General features: G+C 53.5%; 1 protein-coding gene and 1 long non-coding RNA gene across 6 annotated transcripts in view; one reads left to right on the top strand and one right to left on the bottom strand.

Annotated features, from left to right (window-relative positions):
• LOC119870456 overlaps positions 1 to 27745 on the top strand; it is a 186438-nt gene that overhangs the window by 137004 nt on the left and 21689 nt on the right. The gene's annotated exons all lie outside the window — the stretch shown is intronic.
• On the bottom strand, positions 438 to 3909 carry LOC119876081. Its single transcript, XR_005356092.1, has 3 exons — positions 3797 to 3909; positions 2435 to 2757; positions 438 to 592 (listed from the first exon to the last, which is right to left on the bottom strand). It is a non-coding gene; the product is annotated as an uncharacterized LOC119876081 (long non-coding RNA).

Consider the following 27745-nt stretch of genomic DNA (forward strand, 5'->3'; position numbering starts at 1 on the left):
ATCTGTTCTCAAAAGTTCTTAAAAGGGAGAGTACCTAGTTAGGCTTTCTGGCATCACTGTTACCCGAGACTGGGTAACAGATACGTTTTGAATGAATAAATAATCTGGGAAGGGGTGACTTTCAAAAGCACCACAAGTATCTCCTCAGGGTCAAAGCCAAGACTGGGCCTGTGAGAACAGCTGGGCCTTTTGGAGGAACTGTCACCTTACACTTTATCTTTGCCTCCATGTTCCCCTCTCCCCATAGATTGTGCTTCATTTCTGTCTGTGCTCAGTGTCTGAGACACAGTAGATGCCAATAATGTTTACAGAATGAGTGAATGGACAAATATATCCATTGGTCACCAAATATTTGTTGAGTGCCTACTGTGTGTCAGGCACTGTCCTAGGAGCTGGGGGCACAACAGGAGACAGGACAGATGCCCCATCATCGTGGATCTCAGTTTAATGATCAGTGTATTTAAAAAACAGAAGTGAGTCATACATCTTATGGGGCAGATGCTGCCACTGTTGTTTCTTGAGTCTGTGCCAGGTGGTGCTTGCAGGTGCCAGTGGGTGATGGTTGACTTGGAACCAAGGCTCAGTGGTGTTTCTGGAAAAAAAAAGAAAAGGGTGAAGAGAGGGCAGCACCTAATGAGGGTTGCAAACTGGTAGAAAATCCTAAGGGCTGTTTATTGAGCACTTGTTACATGCCAACCCGTAGGGCATCTCTCTGACGTCTCTGAGACTTGCTCTGCTTTACAGAAGAGGAAATGAAGGTGTCGTGACTCATCCAAGGCCATGTGGGGAGGGGGCGGTGAAGCCAGGATTGGAATCCAGGTCTGTTTGGTTCCCACGCCCAAGTTCTTAACCACTTGGGTTGACTGCTGGGGACGGTGGAAGAGGGTAGCAAGAGGGGGATGCAGGAGCTGGGGTCTGGCCATGGAGAATCTTGGAGAGCTGCCTTGGATGCTGTCTTGGCCCTCATACCCTCTTGTCCTCGACTGCGAAGCGGTGACGGGTGACTTCAGGCAGACTTACCAAGCCCGGCTCCTTGCTGCTGCCCACAGAGAAGGCCATTCTGCAGTGTGGGTCATGTCTGCCCACAGCTAATATGGATCCTATACATTTACACAAGCCACTGAATACAAATTACAGATTGTTGTAATTTCTAAACACTGCCCTGCCACTCGGAGCTGCAGGGGAGGCTCTGAGCCTCAGGGAGAGCTGTCAACAGCTCTCAGCCCTGCTGGGCACGCTGCAGCTCTGGGAGGGTAGAGTGGGTTGGCACTGCGGCTGCTCCCACTGCCGCGGCGGCAGGAGGGAGAACCCGGTTCTGCTGCAGCTTCAGAGGCTGACCCAGGCCTGGCTGTTTGTCCAAATTTGCTCAGATTCCTCCCCACGTCTGGAGAAACTAGAGATGCTTATTGTGATAAAACAGTGCGGCGCGTGGCCAGCCCTCCCGGAGCACCTCCTGTAGCCCACACACTTAGTCTCACTACAACCCTTGGACGTAGGTACGTGTCATGCCCGTTTGATGAAGGTGGAAATGGGTTCAGAGAGGTTAAGCAGCTTGCTCAAGGTCACCCTGCTAGCAACTGTTGGGGAAGGTCACAAATCTAACTCTGATTGATTGAAATGTCTGGCTCTTGACAGTGATGTGGCCCTGTGCCTGACCTGCCTCCTCTTGAGACCCACTGAGGAGAGCTTACTTGGGGGAGCGTCCAGCAGCAGTGGACGCGGACAGGATCCATGGAGGGGCCAACTCACTGTGTGTGCAAAGGTCTTGCGCGTGTCCATTTCTGTTCACATACGTGTCCCGTGTGTCCTTGAGATTTTCCATGTGCCCGTGTGCTTGAAGTTGTGCTGTGGGTTCTATGTTTGCATCCTCACGTGTATTTGCATGTGTGGGGCTGGGGGATTCTGCGTCCTTGTCACAGGGGTCAATATATGTGCGTGTGTTCATGCTAACGTGCATGAAGTGTGTATCTAATTTTCACTGGGTGCTTGCTGTGCTTTACTGGCCTCCTCTAATTTCATCCTCACAATGATCCAATGAGGTAGGTACGAATCACAGATGAAGAGATTGAGGCACAGGTGGGCGGGGGAGATACCAACAGAGAAACTCTGTTCATCCTGTGTTTTGTCCTCCTCATCTTTGGTCCTCGAGGCTGAGGCATGGGTCCCCCACCTCCGGAACACCTGGGGTGGCTGTGGGCCTCAGGTGTGGCAAATCAGAGCCACCGTGATTGGTTCGAGCAGCTGAGCCAAGCGGCTCCTGAGAAGCATCTGGGGGTAGTTCGTGGTCTGCAGATGGCAGCAGCTATTCCTGGACCCAGCCCACACCCCCGGAATCAGGGATCTGCTTCTCCGAGCCCTCCAGTTGACGCTGTGCCCTTTGGGATATGGACAAGGAAGCCAACCTGCCTGAGTGGGGGCTGGAGGTCCCACTCACCCAGGCCTGAGCCATGGACACGTTATAGAGCTTTCTGTGCCTCCGTCTCCGTGTCTGCGAAGTGGCGGTGAGAGTAGTCCTGGCATTTTGGGGGACTGAATGGGTTTATACATAGGAAGTGTCGAGAGCAGTCCCTGGCATGTGACCAGTTGCTGGAGGGGTCATTGTCATCCCAGGTACAGGCAGGGGAGCCAGTCCTGCCCAGTGAGCTTCAGCCCTGAGACTTCTGCTGGCACTTTGAGGGGAAGAGGCTCTCTGCTGAGACAGGGTGTAAGCCTGGGGCTGCTGCTGGTGAGCACGTACTGCCTCAGGGAAGGGCTTGCCTGAGAATAAAAGGAAGAGGAAAGTAGAGGGGAGGTGTGTCCTCTGGCACATTTCTGGAGTGCTGGGTCCGTGCCTCAGGCCAATTTGGCCTTTAGCCGCTTTGAGCTGGGCTCCTGTCACTCACTGGTGAAGGACTCCCACCAGGTGCCTAATCTGACCCAAACATTTTGCAAGGAGCCACTCAAGTGAGCTGAAAGTTGGGGCAATTCTCGAATTTCTTTTTTTTTTAAAATATTTTATTTATTTATTCATGAAAGACAGAGAGAGAGAGAGAGAGAGGCAGAGACACAGGCAGAGGGAGAAGCGGGCTCCATGCAGGGAGCCCGACGTGGGACTCGATCCTGGGACTCCAGGATCACGCCCCGGGCTGAAGGGAAGTGCTCAACCGCTGAGCCACCCGGGTGTCCCCAATTTCTGACCCCCAGTCCCGCACCTCTTCTTGGCTGTCTTGCCTTGACAGGCCTGAGTGGTTCTCTCCGGCAGGCAGCCTGCAGGTGTTTCTAGGCCAGTGTCGCCCTCCACCTAAGCCCATGTCAGCCTCATCACGAACCTGGGCACTTAAGCCCAGGGGGCTTTTGGACGAGGCCCCTTTGCCTTTTGAAGGCCAAGCAGATCTGTCCTCTGCCAGGCCCATTTCGGACACTGCAAGGCCCCAGGCCCCAAGCCTGGAGATGGGCTGAGGTCACAGGCAGAGGGACCTCGTGGACAGTGGCTGTGTCCCTCTGTTTCCTTCCTTAGGCCACATATGTGCCGGTGTCTGCCTTGGTTTCCCCAGCGTGCGGGCCTCTGCCTTCCTGCTTTGTCCTCAGCCCACTCAGGCTCTGTCTGCCTTCCGCCATCACCCCCTGGCTTTCTTCCATCTCCCCCCACCGCATCCCCCCTCAGCCTTCCCAGGTCCCCATTCAAGCTCTACTTTCTCCTCGTCTCCCCTCTTTGTCTCCCATCCCCCTCAGCTCCCGCAAGCCCTCACAGCCTCTGGGACCTCCCCTGTCTGACCTCTCCTGGGTCTGGGGGCCTCTCCAGCTCACCCCCACTCACCCCCGGGGTCCCTGTGACCCAGGCCCTTCCCTCTTCCCCGGCCTCTCCTGCCGTCTCCATCCTGTCTGCATCTCCCTCTTCCTCTCCCTGCCTCAGGCAGCGCCCCACACCTGTCTCCCTCCTCCCTCCCTCTCCTCCAGGTGGCCCGCTGCCAGTTGGGTACCAGTTGGGTTGCCATGGGAACCACTGAGCCGCTTAGAAAGCTGCCATAGATCTAATCACAGGCTGTGAGGTTTCAAGGAACAGCTCACTTTCTGGACGGAGGGCCGGCGCTGACAGCCGATTAGGCTGATGCTGGGATGGAGAGAAGGGGAGCGGGAGCCACGGAAGATGTCAGCCAAGGCCGGGCTCCAGGCCTCAGGGGCACCTCGGGGCAGGAGGCCAGATCTACCCAGCCCACAGCTTCCTGCCTCACTGGCACTCTCAGACCTTCTAGGATTTTCCTGAAGAGATCAGTGATGCTCCGCTTCTTCTCTCCTTCTCCTCCATCACTCACTTTCATTCATTCACTCACTAAACCGTCCCCCACTTTGGGTCATGTGCTCCAGAGACCTTCCCGGCACAGTGGGAGAGACGGATCCTTAGGGAGCAGCCTTCCCTGGTGGGCGGCATCCTGGGAGCCACAAGGAGGGTGGAGGTCCATGCCAATTGGGGACAGTGAGGGGACGGGGGAGCTGCTTCACAGGGGATCCTTGCACTGACCCTCGAGGACAGGGATGCATCAGCTTAGCAAAAGCTGAAGCCCTCCAGACCTGCAAGATCTGTCTCTGAAGGTGGGCCGTGGCCCCTGTTTTGGAGTACACCCGAGTGAGGCCATGAGGAGCCACTGCCGACTCCTCCAAAGGGCGGTACCTTCAGAGCAGACCCTTCTTACAGCTGTGCAGAGGACGGGTGGGCAGGGGGCAACCCAACTTCTGAAAAAATAGCCCAACGTTCCTAGCACCCAAGTCCCCTGGGGCTGATGGGTAGACAGGAGGGTGGGGGCATTATCTGGGGGAGATGCTCCCACCTGCTAATGCCCCTCCTCCTTATTTGTGGCCAAAAGGGTTGCGTCAGAGCTTTATGGCCAGAAGGGCTGGCCAGCTTAGTCTAATCTCAGATGGCTCCCCCTGGTACCAGGCTTTTGGTTTCTCTCCTCCAAGCCAGAGACTGTGTTTGCACATAATTTGCATACATTTGCATGTGGTGTCGGCGGGGCCTGGCATAACATGGGAAAAACACATTTTTCTCGCCAGGGTGCTCGCGGCCTGGATTAGAGCCCAGGTGTGTTAGAAACCAGGCCTATGAAAGCCTTCCCTTCTTTGGCCCTCTCGGGCAGTCTTTCGCACATCCCTCCCCACACTGTGGAGCTTGGACCCCAAGCCAGCGGGCTGGCGGGGTGTCCTAGTCAGGGAGCCTGGATTCTCTTGGTCCTGGCTCAGCGGCGCACTCCTCTGAGATTTGACAAATCACTTTTCTTCTCAAAGTCTCCATCTGCCTCTGTGGAAGCCTAGGGTTTACAGAAGATCAGGAAATGGAGGGTGTGCCCCTGAAGAAGTATCATGCCATGCATGCATGCATTTCACTTTTATTCATTGCGTGCTTATGATGTAGCAGGGCCCTCTGTTCTGGAATCAACAAAGCCAGCCACAGATGCCTGCCTCTGGGGAGTTCCAGGGAGACTGGCATTAGTCAAACGACCACACAAATCGATGTATAATTGCAACTGTGATAAGTGCTCCATAGAGACACGTGATGCTTTATGAGAAGCCAGAATTAGTCTGGCAAGTCACAGAAGACTTCCTGGAGGAAGTGTCCGTCAGCCGAGATGTAAAGCATATGATACTGTTTAGGTAAAGAGAGGCTAGAAGAACCTTCCAGGGAGAATAAAACACATGTGCGAAGGCCCTGGGTGGGAAGGAGCAGAGCAAGTGTGTAGAAGGGAGAGGAATGTGCTGTGTCTGAGTGAGAATAAGAATAGACAAGAAGGTGGGCCAACTGACAGCACCTTTCTGACTTATTAGGGGGCACCTGGGTGGCTCTGCAGTTGAGTGTCTGCCTTCAGCCCAGGGCCTGATCCCAGGTCTCACATCGGGCTCCCAGAGAGGAGCCTGCTCCTCCCTCTGCCTGTGTCTCTGCCTGTCTGTGTGTGTCTCTCATGAATAAGTAAATAAAATCTTAAAAAAAAAAAACCAAAACCAACAAAGCAGTGATACCTTTATTCTAGGAGCAGTGGGAGTCATCAAGCCGGGGAATGCATAAGCAGGTTTGCGTTTTGCAAGGATGGCCTGGACTGTGGTGGGAAGAATGAGTGGGGTGAGCACAGGACCTCCAGGCCACCAGGCAGGAGGGTGGGATTGTCCTGAGTGAAATCTAGGGCTTGGCTTAGGTCGCAAGGGTGGAGATGCGGAGGAGGGAAGGCTGTGAGACCAGGTAGCATGGGCTTGACAACAGGTGAGGACAGGTGGGGATGAGGCCAGCAGGGGGAGGGGGATTGGCGACGACCTCTGGATATCTTCACAGCCTTAGGAGCCATGGACTGAGGTGGTAAACGTGACCCGGGGGTGGGGGCAGTCTTGGTGATGAAGTGCAGGCGCTGAGCTATGGTTATTAGAGTTTGCATCGCCTCTGAGGCATCCTCGTGGCAGTTGGTAGAAGAGTCTGGAGCTCAGGGAAGGGGTGGATAAGGGTGTCATGTCCTCCCAGCCCCCAGCGCCAGGTAAGGGGACCTATCGGGATCCCCTCTGCATCTAGCACCTTCCAGAAGTAACCAGCCTCATCTGTCTTTAGTATTGCCAACTGATTTCCAATCCAAGTGTAGACAGAACGTTGGGGAATGTGATCAGCGTCTTCCCACATCAGCTGTATTAAGTCTGTATCCTCCCTGTATGGGGAAGGTATTTTCTGAACCCCAAGCCGGCACCCACAGAGGGATTCCAGGCTAGTTAGTTTTAGGAATGCTGCACATTCCGGAGGACATGTTTCATGCAGAAACTTTAGGATTCCTGGGATCACTGACAGTTCGTGGGGACAAGGGGACAGACTATGTGAAATCAGGGCAATCAGAACATTGAGGACATTGAGAACGGGGGAGGGGGGGACCCAGAAGGGAAGACAGGGGAGAGAGAGAAGAGATCTATTATTTAGGAACTATTGGGTGCCAGACCTTAGGCTAGTATTTCTCTTTCTTCTTTCTTTCTTTCTTTCTTTCTTTCTTTCTTTCTTTCTTTCTTTCTTTCTTTCTTTCTTTCTTTCTTCTTTTCTTTCTTTCTTTCTTTCTTTCTTTCTTTCTTTCTTTCTTTCTCTTTCTTTCTTCTTTCTTTCTTTCTTTCTTTCTTTCTTTCTTTCTTTCTTTCTCTTTCTTTCTTTCTTTCTTTTTCTTTCTTTCTTCTTTCTAATAGTATCATCCTGCTGCTTACTTCTTACAAAAGTGAGGTAGGTATAAAGCAGCCCATTTTATAGGTGAGAAAACTGAGTCTCAGAAAGATTAGATCAATTGGCTCAAGTTGCACAGATTGTGCTCTTTCTATCGCATCAGCCGGAGTTTGGATCTGGTGTCTGGGAAGGCTTTGGTTTTCTTAAGGACACCTGGTGACACCCGGCTCGTGCACTGCCCAGCAGGAGCGCAGAGCTCAGCATAGGCTGAGGCTCCCGAGAGTTCTGCTCTCAGTCCGGTGGTCTGTACCTGGCCCCCCACCCCTCACTTAGCAGCCTCAACTCTCCCTTTGCCTGTAGGAACTTTCTGGCTAACATCTGGCTCTTCTCACTGTCCCTGTGGGAATGCTGCGTGCTTTCTCTAGAATGCCTTGTTCTGCCCAAGCCCTGCCTGCCCTCTGCACCCCAGCTCCTTGTCCTTCATGATCCAGCTCAGGGGTCTCCTCTGAACCCCCTATCTGATCCTTCAAGTAGCAATGGCCCTCTATCTCCTGGGCTAGGGGGGTGCCTGAGAGCCCCAAGACCAGGCGCAAATCCTGATCCCTCCACTTAGGAGCTCTGTGACTTGGGGCAAGTGACTTACCCTCTGAGGCTCCAGGGCAGCTCCTCTGTAAAGTGGGGATCCCTAATGGTTCCATCACCTCCACAGGCTCATGGTAAGAGTAATTTAGTAAGACAGAAGCAGAACGCTTAGCCCAGTGCCTGGTGCGCAGTGAGGCCCCCACATGAGTGATGGCTACTATATGAGCCGGAGCCCACTCTTTTGTGAGCATTTACTCATCTGTCTTCCTCCCCAGGTTGGGAGCTCCTTAAGAACAGAGCCCTCTTTTATTTTAGTATTCCCAGTACATATGACAGGCGACAGGCCCGCTATGTGCTGGGTACTTAGTGCACATTTGTTGAATGAATGGACAGTTCCTAACATCTTTATTCTATATAAAAAAATCTTTATTCTGTGCTTCCTTTCTCCCCACTTAGCTTTTCAGGGTAACTCCTGGGTTTCACCCTCAGCTGTACCCCTTTGCAGAGCCAACCTGCACACAGTAGGTGCTCAACCAAGGTCTGTGGCTTATTTCCATAGGCAGCTCTTTCCCAGACAAATGGAATTCAGCCCCTGATCCACCATGCGTCAGCCGTCCTCTGGGGTGTAATGGATACATATTTCTTATTGCCCACGTGTCTCGCCTTCCCTGCTGAGCACCGTGTTAAACGGCTGTTCAGTAGCTCAAGTGCACAAATATTCCTTTCAAAATTATTACATTCACCTTTTGTTGGCGGAACATGCCATATGAAACATCCCAACCTCTTATTGAGTGTGGGTGTATGCTTTCTCTGCCGCCTCAGTGGCAGTACTTGAGGCCAAAAGGCCTTGTCAGGGTTTCAAGTGCCTGCTTTGCCAAGTATTCTCTGGACTCAAAGGACCAGTGGGAGCTGATGCTTGGTTAACCTGAGCTGACCTAGGCAGGGCTGTCATCACCATCAGAGAATCATTATCTTTATCTCTGACACCACTACCACCACCACCGTCACTACCACTATCACTAACATCACCAACATTGCCACCACTACCATCACTACCACCACCACCACCATCATCATCACCATCAACCTTACTGTTACCACCACCACCATCATCATAACCACCACCACCATCATCATAGCCACCACCATCATCATAGCCACCACCACCATCATCATAACCACCACCACCACCATCATCACTACCACCACTACCATCATCATAATCACCACCACCACCATCATCATAACCACCACCATCATCATCATAACCACCACCACCACCATCACTACCACCAACATCACCATTATCACCACCACTACCATCACCACCACCATCGCTACCACCAACATCATCACCAATGTCATCGCCATCATCACCACCCTTACTACCAACATCATTACCCTCACCACCAACATCACCAGTTACCACCACCTTTGCCACCATGATCACCGCCGCCATCCACACAGCCACCACCATCACCACCATTATCACCATCACCACCACAATGAATACTTCACTACCACAATTAATACTATTAATTATTAATATTTTTGAGAACTTTCTCTGTGATAGATGTAGAGCTAAGCGTCTTACATGCATAATTTTATCTAATCCTCAAAATGACCTTATAGGTATGTTTTTTTATTCTTGTTTTTCAGATGAGAAAACTGAAGCTCAGAGAGGTTAAGGAACTTACTTGCCCAATATCACACAGCCAGTAAGCTGTGGAGTCATTTAAAAAAAAACTCATCTCAGCAGACATTTAATGAGTATCTATTGGCATACAGGATATGGTGCCCCCTATTACCAGGGACATGAAAATAAGTGTGCTTCTTGACTGTGGGGGGTCTTTATAGCCCTTTGGGAGAGACTGGATGCATATAGCCAATACAAAGCAGCCTAAAAGTGTGTCTTAGGCAAACTAACTGGGGCTGATGGGAAAGAAAGGTTATGTGTGGTTCAGACACATACCTAGAGATACTCCTATACCACATATATTTTGATAAAAGCTGTCCTAGGTCTTTTGGTCACCTAAGAGCTTTCTTGTCTTTATGACCGTCCTGGGAAGTCTCCAGGGAAGACGTGGCCCTCTCTACTTTCATGTCCCAAAGTCCTAGACCAATTTCTTTTGCTGCTTTAGATTTATCTGGACCCTGTGTTGGTTTCTAGCTGGAAGGGAGTCTAGCAGCCTCTCAGAGATGGGTAAACCAACACTCAGGGAAGGGAAGAAACTTACTGAAGGCTCAGAGTATTTCCTTTTTTGTCAACTCCCTGACAGCACAGACATTCTGTGAGAGCTGTATGGACTCCAGTAGGTTTATCAAGAATGAAAGGGGGTGAAAGGTACCCCCACTAAGATTGTCTTTCCTCATCACTGGTTTATATGATATATGGTGGAGGAGGTGCTCCTCCCTCAGTTCCTTCCAAGGGGACCTCAAGGCAGCCTGGTTGGGCCTGGAGTGGGAGGCTGAGAGCAATTTGTTCGCCAGTCCTTCAGGGGTTCATATTTCCCATGGCTGGCTGGAGAATCCTTCCCTCAGGGAAGGAAGGTTCCAGAGCACATGGAATGATCTCTAGATCCCTCATGAGAAAGATGGCCAGCAGCATTTTAGTCTGGGCTTCCATCCTGGAGTAGCAGACTGGCCCCTTTTCCTGGGAGGCTGGAGCAGCCCAGAGGCAGAATTGGAGGGATTTTAAGATGTTTGGTCTGAGCGATGGATATAACCCCTACTTTTGGCATTCTCTCAAGAGATGACAGAAAGCCTTCAACTTGCCTTCTCATCATTTCTGGCTACAAGACTAATGTTTCTCTGACTGTGACTCATGCTGATGTCGACTTCAGGGAGGAGGCAAAATGGTCTGGCTCGAGGATGGCTACACTTGATTCTTTCATTTGCTCATATAGGGACAGATACTTTTACCTCCCACGACGTGTCAGGCACTGTGGGTGAACAGTGGTGAGGACAAAGTAGAAGTGGCCCTTGCTCTTATGGGGAAGGCAGACGTAACTCGGCTAGTTACACAAATGGAAACGTTATTACAAACATTTTTAAGCTCTACCCAAAAGAAGCGGGCTGCCAAGAGAAGTTATAACAGGGAACTGGAATTGGTTTTAGGAGCCAGGGCTTCCTTGAGGAAATAATGACCATTATTTTACAGATTGGGAAACCGAGGCACAGGAAGATTGAGTAGAATCCAATATATATAGCTGGTAAGTAGCGGGGTGGGGATTCGAACCCAGGCCCTCTGGCTTTGCAATCCAGCTTCTCAACCATTTTACTCCCAATGTTTCTGGTGGATGAGTGAATTTAACAAGACAAAGATGCGGTGGGCATGGGGATAAGAGTGGATTTCAGGCAGATGGAACAATGCTGCATGGAAAATGCTGGATGGTAGGAAGAGTACAGAGTGTTCAAGGAGTCAGATGAGGGCCATGGGGCCTCCTACCATGTGTAGCTGGCACAGTAGTCCCACGGTAGGAGGGCAAGGGGAGATGGGCAGGGTCAGATTGTGTGGAACATAGTAGGAGCATTAGCTTTGGGTCAGAATCCTGGCCGAACGAGCCCTATTGGGCAGACACTGTCTTTCTCCACCCATGAGTACCCAGCTCTGAGCACACTGCCTGGCGCATAGTAGGACATGATGAATGGCTAACTAAAGGGGAGAGAACTCCCCTCTCTCCAGCCCTCCCCTGGCTTGGCTTCCTCAGTTCCCAGTGTCCATCAAAACCCCCAGGGATCTTGTTAAAAATATAAATGCTGGGGCTGTAGCCCTGGAAAATCCAGTTTAGGCATTCTTGGTTGAGTCTGGGGATCTCTGTTTCCAATAAGCTGCCCAGGTGATTCTGACCTGGCTGTCCCCTGGGTCCCCCTGGAGGCCAATAATTTGGCTGGCAAAGGGCCACATGAAGGTGGGATGCTGCCCCACAGACACTTGCCGGGCAGTGGGGACACCTCACTGCCTACCATTACAGTGTTTATCTACAGCATTCTGGAGAGGAACGCTCTCGGTAGGGGTCTTCTGATGGACCCAGTCCTCTTCCTTTGGGGATGCAGACATCCATTCCTGGACTGAGCCTGAACACCTAAGAACCCTGGACTGGATCATTGTTGATTTCATGTATTCATGAAATCATGAGTTTCATGTATTCCTAGAAGTCTGTCAGGGACTAGAAGAGAGAGAAATCAATCAGCCAAACCAACCAACTAGTCAATCCAGAGAAGAGGAAGAAGAGGGCGGGATGGAGATGGGAAGAAGGTGAACTAGAGGAAGAGATGGAGAGAGATGGATGATGGCAATGCAGAGGGAGAGGAGAAAGAGAGAATAGAGAGACAGAGACAGAGGGGAGAGGAAAGGCACCAGGTGGGGACGGGGTGGTTCTGCAGGGACAGTCCTGAGCAGTGCCAGTTCCAGGCACCCCACAGCAGGGCCCTAGTTTTCCCAGACATTCCTGAAGGGGCTCTGAGGGGCCACCAGGAAACATGAGCACAGCTTGCAGGTGTTGAGGGAAGTGGTGGGAAGATCTCTGTGCCATCCCCCTATTCTCCACCAGGTTCAAGGCTTCAGGTGCTGGGAAAAAGCCTTCCTTCCCTGCATGTTCCCAGATCAAATCTGTTCAGAACTCCTTGCTTACCTGATTGGGATGGCCACTCCCAAGGGCTCCCTTGGACACAAGGACCACCCTTTCCTGGTATCCATCACTATACAGTGTTAAGGCAAGGGAAGCAAGGAAGGCTGGAGGTGGCCAGGAAAGGTGGCCATGCCAGTCCCCGTGGAGTCTAGGGCTCCACTTTGTCTTATTCAGAACTTAGCCCTGACTTGTGGTGGCCCTAGGGACCCTCTGCATCAGGATGGACCACTGGGCCATTAGTGGATGGACTGGCAGTCACATAGGGCAGAGGGGGAGCCCACCTATAGGATTTCTTCAACTGAAAAATGAGGGCTTGGGAGTAGAAGATCATACCTACAGCTATTATGTTGAGCTCCCATCATGCATCCTGCTCCTTCTATAGGAATTCTAAGACCCGTCCTGACCTGGCTGCACTCCCTCCTCCAATCTTAACCCCTGCCAATTCCCACCACTCCCTGTCTTCAATCTCAGTAGCCTCATAGATGCCAAGCCCACTGCCACCCCGAGGCCTTTGCACGGTGCTCTTCGCTCTGCAGAATGTCTGCCCCTGGTCTTTGCATGACCGGCTCCTTCTTGCCCTTCATCCACGATCAGCCATCTCAAGTAGCTTCCCAATCCCTTGCCATTCTGTGACCTGGTTTTGTATTTTTTGTCACTCCACTCTTGGCAGCCCCCAACATGTGCAGTCCATTAAAACAGGGACCTTGTCCTTCTTAGTCTTGGGTATCCCACTCCTATCCCTATGTCTTGCTCAGTGCCCAGCATACATAGGCACTGTGGTCTATGTGCTGAACAAAATGAATGAATGAGCGAATGTGGGAAGGAAAGAAAGAAATGCAGCTAAGGCATTGGTGCTTAACTGGTGTTATTTTGTGTAGGTATTATGAATACTTTCCTTGGTACATGTGAGGAGACCCAGGTTCTCAGAGGTGAGGTCGCATAGCTGGGACCTGGATGAAGGACTCTGTCGCTAGAGTCCTCAGTCTTTCCATGACCCCAGGCCGCCCCACCCCTTACTGAGCTAAGAGGAGACCCAGGCAATGAAGAAGTGGGAGTTTTTATTTGCATTTAGATGAGGTGGTGGTTCAGGGTCTGTCACCCTCTCCGGGCTGGTGGCACCTCAGCACTGCCACCCACAGGCCTTTGGTGGTGATGACTTCCCTGTCAGTTCCTGGTTCCAATCCTCTGCAACTCAGTGATTCCTGGAGGCCCTGGGCAGGGCTGGGAGCAAGTGGCTGCTGTGTGACCCACCCACTGCCCCCCAGAGGGGGGCTCCTGTAGAAGCCAGGGACAGATGCCCAGTCTGAATAAGGTCCTGGGGCATGGGGGAGGGCGCTGCCCTCCGAACCGTTTGGACTCGCTTCCCAGCCAGACCTGGAGAGAGGAGAGAGGAAAGAGGGGAGAGTCCTGCCCTGATTTCTCCCTGGTGGTGCAGGGCAGCTGGAGGCCTCTCACCCACAGGACAGAGGCTCCTTGCCTTTGTGGGCAGCAGAGAAGTACCACATGTGCCCTGAGCTTGCAGGGATGAGCTTCATGGGCCACCTGTTGGGACTAGCCTGCACCTCTGAGAACCATTGAACTGAGGTTTATCATGGTCAAGGGGCAAGGTCATGGCCTTTAGAGCTACCCGGGTATGGATTCAAGTCCTAGCTCTGCCGCTTCCTGGCTGTGTGATGTTAGGCAAGTCATGCAACTTTCTGAGACTCAGTTTCCCTATCTGTATAGGGGAGAGCAGTTAGCAAAGTGCCTGGTCACAGGAAATCAAGCAAGAGGCATCGTCTCCTCACCATCTGGTCACACTTTGACTTCAGGCCACTGCTGGCCTTTGCACATGCTGTGCTCCCCTGGCCCTGCCTTGCCTCCTGGACAAAGACCTCATCCTTCCGCATGGTGGGCACCTGATCAGGGAAGCCTTCCAGGATACTCCTGAGGGCTGATCAGCCCTGGCTTCTCTGGTGGGAGCCCTGGAGTGCTCTGGAGTGAGGGGGTTGTGAAGGTCAGTGTGTGCGTTGAGGACCCAAGCTGTGTCTCGTTCATCCATGTCCCTAGCATTCGGCGCAGGCTTCAACGCAGAGCAGGAGCGAAAGGGAGAGCACTTGAACAAATAGATGGGAGAGGAATTAAAAATAGGAATGAATTAATGAGTAGAAGAAGAGGGAGGAGGGAAACAGGAAAACAGAAGGAGAAGAAGGAAAGAGGGAGGGAAATGGGAAAGAAGAGAAAAGAGAAAGAAGGAGAGGGGGAAGATGGGTTTCAGGGCCGTGTCCCCAGGCCCCCACCCCCTGCTCAGCACTGACACCTCGAGCCTGTCCCCTCTTCCCTCTCTCCTGCCTGGTCCTCCCTGCCTATCACTCCACGGAGAGCTTCAGTCGCCTCCGGCTCCCACAAAATATTCATTGTTCTCTTGCCTGCTCTGCTCCGTCTCTCCCTGCCTCTTAGGTGCCAGAAATGGGGGAATTATCAGAGGTAAAACACGTCTGTCACCAGGCCTGGTGAGTGGGGCTGCTGCCACCGGCTGATTCATCGAAAGACGCTCCTCTCCCAGGGCAGGGCTTAGGGTACACAGGCTGACTCAGGTCTGACTGTGTCTTTCCCAGAGGAGTCAGGGAAGGTGGCGAGGACTGTGGAAGGGGGCATTCCTTGGGGCTGGGGGGTCCTTGGCTGAGGTTGGGGGCTCAGAGTGTTAGAGGGTCCCCCGGGTAGGGGGGCTGTGCACAGTGAGCTGGGCATCCTGGAGGAACCCTATGGGCAGCTACCTCCTTGAGCACGATTTAGGGCTGGTGGTATCTTGGGATGGGCTTGTGCTGGGGGCAGGGGACAGACTCTCCAAATGGGGTTGGGGACAGGCTGAAGGAGCGGGAGAGAGTTAGGACTGCAGGCAGAGGGACAGAAGCCAAGAATCTGAAAGGGGGCTGTGGCCTGAGCCAGCCCAGGTGTGTGATGACGGCCACATGGAGTCCAGCTACTAGATGCTGCTTGCTGTGCACCCGCTCTGTGCCAGGCCGTCCTGGGCGCTCTGGAGGCCCAGTCTCATCCTCACGCTAGGCGTGAGGAAACCACAGCACGGACGGGTCAAGGAAATCACCAAGCCCACGAGGAGAAAATGTCAGAGGCAGGATTTGAACCAAGGACCATCAAACCCTGTTGCCTCAGGCCCACTTAAAAAAATGTATTAATGTATTAATCTTTCTAGAATATAATAATACATGCCAGCTGTAGGGATTTGGAAAGTAGCATTCAAAATAAGAAAACAGAATTCATCTTAAATCAGGTTTTTTTTTTCTCTATGCCCTTAAAAAAAACCACATAAACAAACTGTACAGCACACACCACTTGGCAACTTGTTTTTCCTGCTTAGCACCAGAGCATAAGCAATTTCCTCTGTGAGAAACAACTCTCAGTAAGTATAATTGTTAATGATTGTCGCAATATTCCGGCTGGGGATATGTGCCCCAATTTCCTTAGCCATTCCTTAGTAGCCAAGCCAGGGACTCCAAGTTTTCCGTGTTATAAGCAACGTGGATGCATTTCTTGGTGCTCCAGTTTCTTCCTGACTTTAGGTGATTGCCCGAGCGTAGATCTCTGGAAGGGGAATGACTGGACCAAAGGAAGGGCTGTTCTCAGGGATGGGTAGATGGGAAGGGGACTGAGGTTCGAGGTGATCTGCCCCAGGGTGGGTGGTTTCTTTCCAAGGAGACCAACTCATGAGGGAGGCTGGCTTCCTTTGGACTAACGTGTTCCTGATTTCTGCCCATGGGATGATACCTAAAACAGAGGTTTTGATCCTACCCTTTGGCCTGTCTTTCCACCATCTCCGTGGAGCTGGTGGGTAGTTTCTGGTGGGGCGGCGGGGAGGAGGGAGGACCTTCACGTAGTCACCTAGCTACTGGAGGCATCCACCGATTCAGAGATCATCAAGATCATCCCATCCAACCCTCCCCACGTTCACACAGGTGTGTGTTTGACAGGTGGGGTCCTAGCAAGGACAGGTAACTTATTGGAGTCACTCTGCCCGATAGTAACTTCACTGCGGACAGGGGTGAGCCCAGTCTGTTGCTCTTCCCATGATGCTAGATGCTTCTCCTTTTTTTTATTCCAGGCCATATAATTCTACACCCTGAGCATAATGAATAACAACCGCTGGTCTCATGGTTACCATGGTAACGTTGGCCCCAAATGTTCTCCCAGAGGTGCTGGGAGTGGGGCTTGGGCTGTGAGAGACCTATGGCTGGTGTTGGGGGGGGGGCGGGGGTTGACCTAGATGGGGCTGGAGTCCACTGGTGTCTCAGGCCTGTGAGATGACATCACCCTGGTGCCCTCAGGGAAGCCCCAGGTCTGGGCCTGGAGCAGGGACTGTCACCAATGATGTTCCAATTTGGTGTTGATGTTACTCATGGAAAAAGCAAGATCCAGGTGACTGTTTCGGATTTTTTTTAAGACCAGAAAATGAGAGACACAGCTGAGTCCTGGAGCAGATGAGCCACATAAGCAGGGAAGGGCCACCGGAGAGAAATGATGTCAGCCCCTTTTGAAGTTCCAGGGAAGGACAGGAGTGTGGGTGAGTGACAGCCGTTGGTTTGTTCTGGAGGAACAAGACAGAAAAGTGTCCTGAGAGAGGGTGAGGCCCAGAATAGGGTTCCAGGGGTGGAGGGGCTCCCAAGACAGCCCTAGGGCTCCCAAAGCAGGACCAGCCCCAAATCCTGTTCCCCAGGTGTCCCCAGAGCCCTTATGCACAGGGGTCCTCACCTGGGCTGAGGCTGGAGCAGGGAGGTGCTGTCACAGGAGAGGATGGGGGCAAGCGAGGTCCTGAGAGGAAGGTGAGGTAAAAGACCCCAGGGTCTGGGGACTGAGGGGAGGCGTCCTCAGTTCTTCCTCTGTGCTGCTCTGTCCCCTGTTTCTTGTCCCCACTCTGTCTCCCCCCTCCTCTCTGCCCTTGCTTTCTTTCTTCTCTCTTCCCACCCACCCCCATCCCTCTCTTCCTCTCTCTCCTCTCCCTCCTTTCTCTCCTGTCTCCTGTCCCCCACCAGGTGACTGCAAATGCGGCAGTCCTCAGCCCCCCTACAGCAAAGCCAACCTGAACTTTACATGTACACACATATACACACATGCATACAACCACACACGCGCTTCCTGCCTCCCAGTCATCACCTCAGCCTGCCATTGTTTGCTCAGGGAATCTAAACTGCAGCTCAAAGCAAACAAAATTGAAAAGGAAAATCTATTGCTAAAATCCAAGGCTAAATAGACATGCACCTGGGACAGCATTCCCCAGACGTGGCCTGTGAACTCCAGGTCCTCCGGCAGGGAGGCAGTTCAGTGACACAACTCAAGTGCAGCCTCTGGAGCATTGGAGCATACCAGCCACATGACCTTGGGCAGGTACTTAATCCCTCTGTGCCTCAGTTTCTCTTTCTGCAAGACGTTAATAACAATAGTATCTGCTTCATAGGCCGTTGTGAAGATTAAGTGCCTTAAAATGGGAAGATCTTAGAATAGCTCCTGGCACGTGAGAAGGGCTATATATATACATAGTATGTGTATATATAAAATGGTTAGCTGTTCCCATAGGTGTTCTATGGAAGGATGTTTGAGAAACACTGATTAGTACTTCTTGCCCACCATCTTGGAAATAATCAACACGCAATAGTGCATGAGAGGGCCCAGAAGTCCTACAGCGGAGAGATGTGTTCAGCTTTGTTTACCTTCATCATTCTCAAGCTTGTTTTTACTATAGTACTTTCTTCTTCTTTCTTTGGAGGCACTAAACACCTGTCTCTTGGGACACACCCACGTTTGAGGGTCACAGCTTGAGAAATGCTGGTTTGGGATTATTCATTGTTTGGAGACCATGGTGAGTGAAGTGGAAATAGAGAGCATTAGCTGAGTCAACAAAAGGATCTGGGGTCAAACCCCAGCTTTACCCTGCCAGCCACAGGGCCCAGGAAATGATGTGATGAGGCCCAGAAAGAGGAAGTGGCTTGCCCAAGGGAGAGACTCAAGACTGCTGCACAGGACTCCCAGTCCAGGACTCTTCCACTTCCCTCCTTGCTTCTCTCTCATTGTCAAGTAAAATGAGGATGTCTTAAAGAAAAAAAGCAGAAAGTAAGTCTGTTTTGGGGGGTGAGGGGGCATCCCTTATCTTTAAGACTAATGTGAGTCTCTACCCGCCTCCCCATTGGCTTTTCAAGTCTTGAGCCAGCCACCCTGGCCACGAAGAATATATGCTTTCCTCCCGACCAAGGGTGTGGGGGAGGCAAGAAGTTCCCACTCTTCTCTCCCCACTGAAAAGAGTAAAAGAATAAAAGAGCTAAACTGCCACCCAAGCAGTGACCAGGCGTATTTGAGAGAGCCGGTGCGTGTGCCCCTGTCCCTGGTGCTGAAACGTGTCTGGCACCTGGGTGGTGGTCCCTCAACCCCAGACTCGGCTGGAAAAAACTGCTGTGGACTCTCCTGGGGAGAGTCCACCAATACTGTGGTTCTCAGGTGTTGCACCTTACTTGCTCAATCAGAATCTCCTGGGCTCAGGAGCCAGCCTCCTCGTGTTTGGCAATCTCTCGAGGGGTGGTTTGGGACCCCACTATGTTAGGGAGCATTTGTATATCCCAACCCTTGCCTGCTTCTCCCATGGATCATTGGTTTTCAGTAATATTATTTTCTGAAAACAATCTGTGATTTTGACACTCTCAGAGAAAAAAATCATTTTATGTGTTTTATACCAAAGGAGCAGATTTTATGGATGGTTGGCAGTTCTATTATGTTTACAGCATAGCCATTATCCCCCCACACTTAGAGCTTGAGGGTGCATATTTCCTCCTGATTCTGTATTTGTGGTGCTCTGAAGTCCACTCCATTCTCTCCCTCGGCCTGTAGGCCTGGAGATTTAGGGCACTAGAGAGGTTTTAATTATGTTTCTGTGTTCTCTGTCCCCACGTCGCAATGCTCCAGGCATCAATGAGATGCCTCTATTGTGGTATTTACTCTTTCAGATACTTCTCTTTCCCTCTGGGACTCTGGGAAACGGTTGCATTAGATATTCTACCAAGAAAGATGCAAGCAAGATGGGGCCAGATAGCTTCCCCAGCCTCTGACAACTCCCTTGGACTCTAATGGTGTGGGGGAGGGTGGACCTGACCCTTGAAGACCTCATCACCTCTTATCTGACTTTCCAGATGCCAGAGCAGCTGGCTTTGAGGCTGGGAGAAGGTACAGAGTAGTGATCATAATTACAGGCTTGGAGTCAGACCTGGGTCCAAAGTCTGCTTCTGCTTTTGCTAGCCATGTGATTTTGGACAAGTTGTTTCCATTTCTTGGGCGGCCTTGTTTATCTAATATGTGAAATATGGACAGCCCTATCCATGCCTCAGCAGAGTTGGTGTGAGATATGGGAGAAAATGGACATCAGGGTGTCATCCTTTAAGTCATCTCATGAGTTATTCTAATCATATCAATGAATCTCTACCCACATGATAGCAGCAAACTTAAGCGGGGCATTTGCCTATTAATATATTCTTGGTGGCCTACAAACTTCCACTTCTCTCCCCCTGGAAATTAATTTCTAAGAATGAAGTTGAAAGTAGATGTTTGGGGTCATGGAAGGGCAGGGTTGTGTGTCCAGGCAGAGTAGTGGTCACTATCTCTTCTAAGGCATCTTCTTGAGGTACCTCTAAAGGGCAATCCAGTTCAGAGGAAGAAAGGAAGCTGTCCCAGGGGTTGAAGAAGGTCACTGAGTTTTCCCAGGCTCTGGGTGTGGAAGTCTTGGGGCAGTGTGGGCCTGGAGCTGCTCAGGTCTTAGGGTTAGGCTGAGGGGAGAGAATAAAAAATCATGAACTGGGGTCCCCCTTTACCTCCTTTGCACGGATGAGAAAATAGAGGCCCAAGGGATCAAGTGACTTGCTCAGGGCCACAGGGTTAGCTGGCAGCAGAACCAATGGAAAAAACTGGTGTCCTTTTCATGGCACCACGTGGTCTCTTGGGCATGGTGCAGAGTCTAGCTACTGCATCTGTCTAGAGTAAAAAAGACCAGACTCCTAGGGACCTGGGTTAGTTTCTGGAAAGGTAGATTGGGTTCTGTGAGGCCCCCAGGGAGGAGCAGCAAAGCTTTGGTGAGGGGACTATAGACTGGCATTAGAGACATTGAAATGTGAACTCAGGATCTGCTATTCTCTGTTGCTATGCGCTTGACCTCTGTGAGGCTCAGTTTCTTCACCTGGGCAGTGGGACTAATGGGAAACACTACTTTAGTGGTGTTGAGAGTCAATAAGCAGCCAGTGGAGATGCATGTGATGAGGCACTTCACTCCTTTCCCAAATGGTACCTTAGTTCTCTGTCTGCGCAAATGCTAAGATGTTCAGTGAGAGCGAAGAGGTTACGGTACGGCCAGAAGGAGCCGAAATTGTATATGTGGGTGTCCAGTGATGGAGGAGCTGCTGCATCACCGGAGGTGAGCGAGCCCCTGGTGGGGATACCAGCCGGAGGACTCAGGCATCTGCTGGAGAAACGACCTCGCACCTCTGATGTTCTGTGAAGCCCACTCTCCCCCTTCTCAATTCCCTGGCTCCTGCTCACCAGGGGCCTCTGTTTTCCAAAGCAGCAAGCAGCCTGCATGGTAATTACTTTTGGACTTATTAAGCATAATTATCCCCTAATCGCATACAACCAGTAATTACTGTGGCTGTTACCAGGGGCCTACCCATGCAGTACCGCCTGCAGCCCTGGGGTCCGACACCCAGCTGGGGCCTGAGGTGGAGCTGGTGCTCCCTGCTACAGGGTCAGGGGAGGCCTCGCCTGAGACGGGGCTGCTGCATCCCCCACCGGGTGCTCCTTGAGCCCGGGCACCAGGCTGGTGAAGACCTGCTCACATACCGACAGCCCCAGGGCCACTCCAAGCTCCAGCCAGGGCACACACTCTGCTCCCCATCCTGTTATGGTTGCCTGGGCCACCCTGCGTCTGCACATGCTGGTCCCTTGTCCTGGGACGCTCTTTCCTCTTTCACTCCTCTTTCTTCCCTCCAACCACCCACCCTCTCTCCTTCCTTTCCTTCAAGTATTTTTGAGGCTCTTTTACGTTCCAGACACGATTTTAGGTATTAAAGATACAGCAGTGTTGGGAGCAGGGGACAAAAGCCATGCTTTCATGGAACGTGGTGTCTGTTTGATGGAGAGAGAGAGAGAGACAAAGAAGAAAATGGGTAAGTCATGCTATTAGATTAGAAGAGGTTGAGTGTTATGAAACAATATGAAGCAGAGTGACAAGGATGAGGAGGGGGAGGGGTTAGAGAAATTCATAGTTTTAATAGGATGGCCAGGGTCGGCCTCATGGGGAATGGGACACTTGAACAAACAGGTGATGGGTTAACCTATGATGATATGTGGGGAGAGAATGTTCCAGCAAGAGGGAGCAGCTAGTGTGAAAACTCTGAAGTGGGACCAGCTACAGCTGAGGAGGCCAGGGTGGCTGGAGCAGAGTGGGGGTGGGGGTGGGAGAGGAGGTCAGTGTGGAAGGGGAGTAGTGGAGGGTAGACTGCTAGGGCCTGGTGAGTCAGTTAAGGATGTCAGTTTTTCTCTGAATGAAACATTTGAGCAGAGGCGTGGCCTAATCTGACTAGTGTTTTTGTGTCTCTGTCCACAGAGAGACAATGGGGGACAGGGGTGTGGGGAGCCCAGCGAGCAGGAGCTATTGCAACAATCCAGGTGGGAAATGATAGGGGGTTGGCCATGGAGTTGGGAGGAGTGGATGGATTCCAGAAATATTTCCAGGGTAGAGAGGATAGGGGACGCCTGGGTGGTTCAGTCGGGTAGGTGCCTGCCGCCTTGGCTCATGTCATGATCTCAGGGTCCTGGGATCGAGTCCCACATCGGGCTCCCTGCTCAGTGGGGAGTTTGCTTCTCCCTCTTCCTCTCCTTCTGCCCCTAAACTGCTTATGCTCTCACTCACTCTCTCTCTCTCAAATAGATAAATGAAATATTTAATAATAATTTAAAAAGGTAGAGAGGACAGGATTCCCTACTAGGAAGGAAGAGAGGCATCGAGGATGATACCCAGGTTTTTGGCCTCAATAACTGGAAGGAGGGAGTTGCCACTTACCAAATGGGGAAGACAAGGGAGAATCAGGTTTTCTAGGAGGGCAGGTGCTCTAAGGTCTGGACATCCCAGAGAGGTGCGAGTCTGTGGTTCAGAGGAGACAGGTCTGGCTGGGGTGTGCATGTGGAAGCCCTCCACACAAGGATGACATTTAAAGCATCCAGATTAGGGACGCCTGGGTGGCTCAGTGGTTAAGCATCTGCCTTTGGCTCAGGTCATGATCCCAGGGTCCTAGGATGGAGCCCCACCTCGGGCTCCCCGCAGAGAGCCTGCTTCTTCCTCTGCCCATGTCTCTGCCTCTCTCTCCGTCTCTCATGAATGAATAAATAAAATCTTAAAAAAATATAAACCACTTAGATTGAATGTGCTCATCTAGCGAGTAAGTGGGGACAGGTAGGAAGAGGACCACCTCTGAACCCTGCGGTCCCCCAGGATTAAGAGACTGGGGGGATTAGGAGGAGCCATCAAAGAAGGAGCAGAGCCTGGGAGGAGAATCCAAGGAAGGAAGCCTGTCAGCAGGAGGCAGGGAGCTCTCACCTCTCTATCCTGGGGCATCTGATTCTGCGTTTTCCTCTCCCCTTCCTCTGTCCTCACTCCCCTTTTTGGGTTTATCGCTCTCCCTCCCTGCCCCCCACTTCCTTTTTCTCTCTCCCCAGGGCTTTTGGTGTCTTCCTGGGAGTCTCTCTCCCTTGGCCTCCTTTTCTAGGCCTCAGCCTCCACCCTTCCCTGCCCAGCCCGGCAGAGGGTGAGGCCTCTGGGGCTGCGGAGATCTCCTGCGGCCGAGGCACCTGCCAACCTCCCAGCGTCTTGGAAGCAGCTTGCGGGGCCAGGGGCCGGGCCTCCTGCCTGCGTAATGCGCTCCGATATTTATTTACCCGCCGGCCAGACTAGTATTTACCAAGGTATCGCTGCCACCTGCGCACCCGCTAATTGTTCTTAATGTGCCCCCTCCCGGTTCCCACGGCGGCGGCGCCCTCCCGGCAGCGGAGCCGGCGCGGCTCGGAGCGGGGAAACCGAGGCCCCAGCGGGCGGAGGGCGCGGGGAGAGCGAGTGACCTCGGGGTGCGGGCGCGGGGAGCGGCCGGGTCCCGGAGCTGTGGCCTGGAGCGCGATGCCGAGTCTGGGAGCGGGCGGGGGACCCCGAGGGGAAGGGGACTCAGGTGGGGTCTTGGAGAGGGTGGGGGACCGCGAGGGGGAGGGGACCCAGGTGGGGGTCTTGGAGCGGGCGGGGGACCCCGAGGGGGAGGGGACCCAGGTGGGGTCTTGGAGCGGGTGGGGGACCCCGAGCGCGAGGGGACCCAGGTGGGGGTCTTGGAGCGGGCGGGGGACCCCGAGGGGGAGGGGACCCAGGTGGGGTCTTGGAGCGGGCGGGGGACCCCGAGCGCGCGGGGACCCAGGTGGGGTCTTGGAGCGGGCGGGGGACCCCGAGGGGGAGGGGACCCAGGTGGGGTCTTGGAGCGGGCGGGGGACCCCGAGCGCGCGGGGACCCAGGTGGGGTCTTGGAGCGGGCGGGGGACCCCGAGCGCGAGGGGACCCAGGTGGGGGTCTTGGAGCGGGTGGGGGACCCCGAGCGCGAGGGGACCCAGGTGGGGGTCTTGGAGCGGGCGGGGGACCCCGAGGGGGAGGGGACCCAGGTGGGGTCTTGGAGCGGGCGGGGGACCCCGAGGGGGAGGGGACCCAGGTGGGGTCTTGGAGCGGGCGGGGGACCCCGAGCGCGCGGGGACCCAGGTGGGGTCTTGGAGCGGGTGGGGGACCCCGAGCGCGAGTGAGTTTTGGACGCCCGGCTCTGGGGCCTCGCGCGCTCGCCTGGCGGTGGGCGGACAGACGGACGACCGCGGGGCCCCGGGAGGGGGCCGTCGCCTCCCCCCCCTCCCCCCGCGTAGGCGGCGGCCTCGCCTCGCTCGCTCCTCCCGACGTCAGCAGCAGCCGCCGGAGCCGGAGGGAGCGGTTTAATTGGCAGGATTTTGGGTTAAGGACAGATGTGGCTTCGCGGGGTTTGGAGGCAGGGCGCGCGGGGGCGGGGAGGGGAGCGGGGAGGACGGGCTGGGAGAGGCCCCGCTGGGCGCCCCGGAGAGAGCCGCAGAGGCCGGGGTGGGCGAGCGAGCCGCGGACGCCGGGGGCCCCACGCGGCTGGGGAGGCGCAGGCGGCCGGGAGGGGGCGCCGGCGCGCCGGCTCCTGCCCTCCGAGCTCCGGGCCGGGACCACCCTCCACCCTCCACCCCGGCGGGCGGCCGCCTTGCGGCCTTGGGGACAGGGATTCATTTAATTTCATTACTGGGGCTGTGGGTGCACTGTCCGTCCACTCCCAGGCCAGGTTGGTGTCACCCTGGAAGTTCTCTCCTGGCAGCTTCAGAAACCCCAGGGAATGTGCCCCCTGCCGGGACCCCCCTACCCCCCAGCTGGCTTCAGGCAGGCAGCCCAGCAGCCCCATGGGTCCCCCTCTGGGCCACACGGGGCGCAGCCCATTTCTTCTGTGAACTTCACTCAGGGACGGATGGTGATTTTCCAGATGGGCTCCCTGGGCTCCGAGAGGCGAAGTGACTGCCCCCCGCCAGTGACAGGCCGCCGCTGGATGCAGAGGTCCAGCCCAGAAAGTCACCCTTTTTCCACTCCTCAGGGCCAAACCTGGCATTGATGGTGGCTGTAATTTCATCAGGCCTCCAATGCACAGTGTTGTGGTGGCCTCGGAGCCTTCTGGAACTGCATCCAGTGGATCTGTGGGGTGGGTGGTGATGGCTCTGCAGATTCCTCAGGCTCCTTGAGCGCATCGCTCCACCCCTGGACCAGCAGTGGCCGTGCGGGACGCTGCCACCTGCATGCAGGCAGGGGCTTTGTGGCCCAAGGGAAGAGGCCTTGTCTCCAGGAGAGCTCACCTCCCCACTGCCCTCGCATCCTGGAATGTTGTGAAGTCTGGAACCAGGATGGTGAAGTCACCATCTGGGAGTTATCCAGCCCTCTTCCCTCATTCCCCCAAATGGGGAAACTGAGGCCCAAGAGTCTGTGAGCCTGGAATGACCAGGACCATTGTGGGATGTGGATGGTGCCTGCCCTGTCTCCTTATTTCAGCATCAAGGCGGCTGGGTTTTACTACAAAGTGGGGAGCAAGATTCATTTTCCGTGTACCCCAGCCTTCTTTCTAGCTCTTGCTGCCCGTCACCTCGTGCTCTCTCTGCTCCCCTAGGACCTGACTTCACTACCTAAGTGCCTAGCTTGTGGGCTGCACCCTCACCCACACACCTGTGTTCACAGGGGTCTTTCCAAAGACCTTACCTGTAACAGGTAAGCTGTAACGTAGTATCTTTAGACCCAACAAGGGTGGGCCTGGGGGACCTGAGTGACCTTGGTCCAGGCCACATCACTCTTTGGGCCTCAGTATCTCCATCTGTAGAATGGGCAGGGAGGACATTCAGAGGTTTCTGGGCACCTTTCTGGCTCTGACAGCCCAGGACTGTCCACAGTAGGAGGAGCAGCTGGGACCTTTGTCCTGTGGGCCAGGGTCCAGCTGCTTCCTTTCCTTGGGCAGGAGTAGAGGGGGTGATGGGGACAAACAGCAGAGAAAAGGCAAAGCTCTCTGGCCCCAGGGGAAGTATTTGTTACACATTTTCTCCTGTGCCCTGAGCCTCCTGGTTCTCCACTACCCTCTGGGGAGCTGAACCTGGCAGAGAGGGAGGAAATGAAAAGCTTGGTATGGAATGCTCCCCGCCCGACCCCAGCGTGGCCCAGGTGCCCTGGCCTGGTGGGAGCTGGCACACAGGAGATGCAGAGAGTGAACCAGTGGGGCAGTGTCTCCAAGAGAGACCTGGCCCTAGGGTTGGGTGCAGGTGGGTTTGGATCCCACCAGTTTCTAGCTGGGAGACCTTGAGCAGATTAATTAATGTCTCTGAATTTGGGTTTTCTCATCTGAAACACCAGAAGGCTACTTGATAGAGTTGTGAGGAGCCAGTGATGATGCATCAATGGAAAGACCTTAGAATCATGTCTGACTCTCCAACTTATAACTCCTGATTATTTTTTATTAAAGATAAAGGAGGTTTGGCTCACCTTCTAGGTGTGCACTTCAGCCTACATTTAATGAGCATCAGGGCAGTTTCAGGCACTTCAGAAGCCTGGTCTCTGCTCTCAGATTGCTTATAGTCTGATGGAGGAGATGCGTGGCCCTCAAATGCCACCTACAAGTGCTAGTAACAGCCATTACCTGGAGTACAAAGAACTGTGGGAGACATCCAGTCTGCCCTGGGGGTACAGGTCAGGGAAGGCTTCCTGGGGGAGGCGGGCCACACACTGAGCTCTTGGTAAACATCCAACTTGGCAGAGAAAACGTGGCAAGGAAATGAACTGCTTGTTTGAGGGGACACTTGGAATCCAGTCCCTGCTCCTCTGTCACCTGTCAGAGTAGCATCCTCCCCACCCTGACGCTCCGTTTTCCTTAATATTGCATTTTTCTGCCTTGCCACCTTTTGCCTTAATGTGTATCTCCTTGCTTTTGTGTTTCTCATCTGTTTCTCTCCACTAGAACATCGGCCCCATGAGTGTAGCATTATGGGTGTAGTTGTGCTCCCTGCTCCCCCAAATCATATGTTGAACCTTTTCAAAAATTATTTATTTATTCATGAAAGACACAGAGCGAGGGGACACAAGCAGAGGGAGGAGCGGCTCCCTGCGGGGATCCTGATGTGGGACTCAATCCCAGGACCCGGGGATCACGACCTGAAGTCAAAAGCAGAGGCTCAACTACTGAGTCACCCAGGTGCCCCCATATGTTGAACTCTTAACCCCTAACACTTAGAATGTGACCATATTTGGAGTTAGGATCTTTCCAGTGAAAATCAAGTTAAAATGAGATCATCGTGATGGTCCCTGATCCTGATAGGACTGGGGTCCTTGTAAAAAGAGGGAATTTGGAGACATTCGTGTCCCAGCACAAAGGCCACGTGAAGACTGGGGTCTGCTGCCCAAGCCAAGGAAGCCCCAGCAGCTGGGAGAGGGCCCTGGAACAGACCCTTTCCTTGCAGTGCGCAGAGGAACCAACCCTGCCCACACCTTGATCTTGGACTTCCAGCATCCAGAACAGGAGACCCTGTGTTTCCTGGCCAGTGGCCCTTTGCTGTGTGCGCAGCCCTAGCCCAGCGGCCCAGATGGAGGCTCTTGCATCCTGTGGACTCGGTCTGGAGTCACCAGGCGGCGCCAGCCACAGTTCTTGAATGGACTGCACTTGCTTGCAGCGAGGTGCTGTGACGAGGGCCACATTCTGGGTGACAGCACACACAGAGTGGGAGACCTGCAGAGGCAGGGCCAGCGTGTG

The sequence above is a fragment of the Canis lupus genome, chromosome 2 (genome assembly GCF_011100685.1).
Source record: "Canis lupus familiaris isolate Mischka breed German Shepherd chromosome 2, alternate assembly UU_Cfam_GSD_1.0, whole genome shotgun sequence".
NCBI classification, from domain to species: Eukaryota; Metazoa; Chordata; class Mammalia; order Carnivora; family Canidae; genus Canis; species Canis lupus.